The 4,427-nt window shown below is 36.1% G+C and overlaps 1 pseudogene; it reads right to left on the bottom strand.

Moving 5' to 3' along the window:
- Nucleotides 1-4,427, bottom strand: part of LOC100949947 — a 19,087-nt pseudogene that overhangs the window by 2,203 nt on the left and 12,457 nt on the right.

Here is a 4,427-nt window from a genome sequence, read left to right as displayed (position 1 = left end):
TGGTCAAAATGCTCCCTCCAGGGGCTCAGCGGAGTGTTCCCCTGTGCCAGGAAAGCTCTGAGTTTGAAAGCAAGCCCCACAATCACTTCATCTCCCTTCCACAGGCACACGGATTTTCTCTCCACTCAGAGTGCTGTCCCAGAACTGCCAGGAGATAGGGAGAGGTGTCATAAGCGATGCAAGACTGTTTTTTCTGACTTCTTCAGTGCCTCCTTCTTGGTATAATGTAAAAATCAGGTAGTGTGAGTGCTCACCTGATTTTGTTCTGAAGGTGATTGTTCGTATGGGTAGTAGTTGAACTAGATGTTCCTGCAGAGGGACGATCAATCATTGGAGTTTTGTGTTTGGCCATCTTGCTTCTTCCCTTCCTTTAAAGCCCAAGAATTTTTTTGAAATTTTTTTAATTAAATCATAACTCTGTACATTGATGCACTGATGGGGTTCAGCATACTGATTTGATATACAATGTGAAATGCTTACATCAAACTGATTAACACGTCCATCCCAAGAATTTTTGATTTAAGATCTTCCTAATCATCAATATATATTCTGTAGCCTCTTCTTGCTTCATATTTCTTACATTTACCACAGTCATCAGAAATAGATTTCTAATGGCTCCTATGTGATAATAATAGCAACATATTTTATAACTGAAAAGAGCCCCCGTTAATTATCGAATGAACCACATTATAACAGTTATTATCATCATTCTAAACTGTAGACTACTGAGATTGTGTTTAAGTTTTCTCGATTGTAAGTGACATTAGTTTTTTATTGTACCAATATTAAATCTCATAGAAGTTTCTCTCATTTGTCAAGCATATACAGGTTTAAAGAAATACTTACAATCTTATATTTGAAAAATTTACCTCATCTTTAAATTTGCATTTTAAGTTATTCATTAAATTACCATTAAATCTCATTGGTCATTTGCATGTCATTGTTTGTGAAAATTTTCAGCCTTTTTGCATATGTATTAGAGTTCAGGTGCCAATTATCTTCTGTTTTATAAAGTACTCTATGTATTTTTATATTGTCAATCCTTTTAGTATATGTGCTTGCAATGTACCATTTGATGTTTAATTTTAACAATAGTTCTTGTTACCTCTTTTACACTATTAATCTTCTCAATTTGGGAAAAAAATGCTTTTAACTCTAGCATTCATAAAGTAGTGAGAGTTTCACACAATTCTTAACATGTTCTTATTTACACAATGGTATCTACACAATGGTCTTATATTGTTTGTACAAGTATAATGCTTGTTGCCACTTTGGATCATACAGAAAGGAAAGTATCCCACTCCCAAAGCAACGATAGGCTGACCTTGGTCCTTCTCTAACTGTTCTTATCTATTTCCAGTTAGTCTTCAAGTTCCTACCCAGAAATAACAGAAATCATGGTGATTATAATGTTCTAGGAAATTTTTTTATTTTTATTTTTTGAGACAGAGTCTCACTGTGTCACCCTCGGTAGAGTACCATGGAGTCACAGCTCACAGCAACCTCAAACTCTTGGGAGCTAATCGATTTTGTTGCCTCAGCCTCATAAGTACCTGGGACTACAGGTGCCCACCACAACACCTGGCTGGTTTTTGTTGTTGTTGTTGTTGTTGCAGTTGCCATTGTTGTTTAGTAGGCCCAGGCTGGGCTCGAACCCACCAGCCTCAGTGCATACAGCTGCCTCAGTGCATGCGGCTGCCACCATAACCACTGTGCTACAGGCACTAATTCTTTTCTAGGAATCTTTGTAAAATATATGTGCACACATTTGTTAGAACACTTAAACCCTAGTCCATATTATTCACTTACAGATATTTCTTCCCATTAAATCATTAACTACTAGAGAACTTTTATTTTCACTCCATTATGTCTAGTATGGAATAGGTGTCCACTAAGTATTAAATGAATAGTATAAATACCTAATTAGTTAAATGAAAGGAAGTAATTACAAAGTGAAATATATAGGGATGGAAGTAAAGAACTATGTACTAATACTGTTCTCTCATGCCATCGAAGGACTAGCAAACTGTGACACTTGCAGGCAACCAGGAGGAACTGTGGTATGTCACTCAATCACCTCTTTGGAAAGAGGTCTGGCTTGGGTTCAGACAGCTTGTGCACTTACTCAAGTCTGGGCTTTCCTATGTGAGATATTATCATTGTAATAGCTTTGCTGCTGCTCAGTTCCATCATGGCAGTGTGTTGGCTATGCTTACTTGGGGACCAGGGTACTTTTCAAACTTGCTTTTTCATATTTCTCTAGTTATGAGAAGCAAAATAGCTATGACCTGAATAGAAGACATTTCATTTCCTATGGAAAGACCCTTAGAAATGACCAATATACCCATGAAGCTGGTCACTAATTCTAGCACAGGTGGTCCATGAGTTCTTCCTCTTTTGAAGAGAATCAGAGCACCTGTGTCATATGGAGGATTCCAAAGAAAATTCAGGAAATAGAAATTAAATTAAAGAATGCAAGGGATACATTAAAGTAAAAAACTTTGATAATTAAGTGAAGAAAACAAACAAAAAAAAAGTACTCTTCAGGGAAAGAGAACTTTAAGTCCTAAAAAGTTCAATAGCCAGGATTTCTGTGGATAGTTCCCCAAAGGAGTGGATATATCTATCTTATCATTTATTAGATGTTTATAACACTCACAAATTAATATTGAACTAAACCATCTGCAGAAATCAGGTCTTACATGTGAAGTTTATATAAACAATCAATTAGTCTTGATTAAGAGAACATTTAGAAATTTTTCCTTTGATAAGAAAGCTGCTCAGAAATTTGGTCACACTTAGTCATACCATTTTTATTGAACATATATTATTAATCACAATATAGGAACTAAAATAAATTTAGTGCAATATATAATGGTAAAAGAATTATTTGAGATGGACACCACTTATATATCATTTCCATTTTCAGAAAGGAAAAAAGTTCCATGTCAGGCATTCAGCCATTGTCACATTTAAACTCAGTCTCATCGTGCCAGCCTTAAAATGGCAATGATAGAATAAAGAAAATGATTTGTTTCCTTTCCCCTGGGATTTCAGACAAAATCACCAAAGAGAATCAGTGGCTGAAACTAAAAGACCATTTTCAACAAAACTATGAGTTAGATCCATCAGACCAAATATAATAAATGAGGAAGGACTGACAAATTTAGTAGAGACAGATAGAGGAGTTCATGATTCAAGAGCTCGTATAAAGTCAAGATTGTGTGATTTCCTGACATGAACAGTGCATCCTGGGAGGCAAACTGGCAACTCACTGTTTCTAACAGTGGAGCACTGGGCAAGTCTTCTTAGCACCTCTGGAGAGGCCAGTAAGTAGGACTGAAGAAGAAAATGTCCAGGGAAGACATTTTTGCAAAAAGCAGACTATCTGTCTATGTACTAGTGTAGTGAGAAGTCAGTGAAATTTGACTGACCTGGCCCTTTTAGGCTGATGGGAAACCAAGACAGCTAAAGACACATCCGTAATAACTAAGTTACAAGGAAAAATCCTGTTTCTATGTGAGCGTGAACTGGGTCATCCCTTATATAGACCTCCTTCAAATAGTAGATCCAGAAAAACACACCACTTTTGAAAAGGAGAAATATTACAAAACAGAAGCAGACAAGGATCTATGCAAGATATTACGTATATGTATAACAAAAAAGGAACAAGCAGACGTGAAAGAGGAAAGGGAGGGGAGGGAAGGCTTAAGACTGTAAAAAAAATTTGCCAAAGACAAATTAAAAATTATGATCAAATTATCTAACTTCTCTATCTCTATAGATTATCTCTATCCAACCATCTGATTTATCTCTATCTATATCTAATCTTTTTTTTTTTAACCTATATGTATCTATCTGTATTTAAGCAGTGTCAGCATCAGTCTCTCAGAATATACTACACCTGTTTCTATCAGAGCGTTTCTACACAGCACTAGCTTGGGCACGTCGGTCAGCACAACAAGGTATGGTGGCTGTTGGCAGGAAGCTGGTCAACTTCTATACTAAACCCCTGTCCTATTGCTGATTTCTATTTATTGATTAATTTATTATATGAGCTATTTAAATTTCCTATTAAAATAACCATCTAAGAAATTTAGCAGACATCATAAACATCATCAGTATCCAATAAAAACAATTTTGTCTCTCTAGGCCCCTCCTTTCAATCTCTGCAGAGGTTCTAGTACCTTTCTAGAGGATCAGAATTATGTCAATTTTGTAATATTTGGATCGCTTAAAACATTTATACTACAATATTCCAGGCATGGTGGTTTCAAAATTTATTCTTTGTACTTAAAAAAATTGTTCTTTGCAGATGAAAATGCTTAGTTGAGGCTATGGCTAACTGTGCACTTTGAAAATCCTATTTCCAAGAGGTGCCTGTGGCTCAGTGAATAGGGTGCCAGGCCCATATACTGAGGGTGGCG

This window comes from Otolemur garnettii, unplaced genomic scaffold (genome assembly GCF_000181295.1).
Source record: "Otolemur garnettii isolate 467f Iridium unplaced genomic scaffold, OtoGar3 scaffold00199, whole genome shotgun sequence".
NCBI classification, from domain to species: Eukaryota; Metazoa; Chordata; class Mammalia; order Primates; family Galagidae; genus Otolemur; species Otolemur garnettii.
The sequence above is the reverse complement of the archived record's forward strand: the minus strand, read 5'-3'. Positions and strand labels throughout refer to the sequence as shown.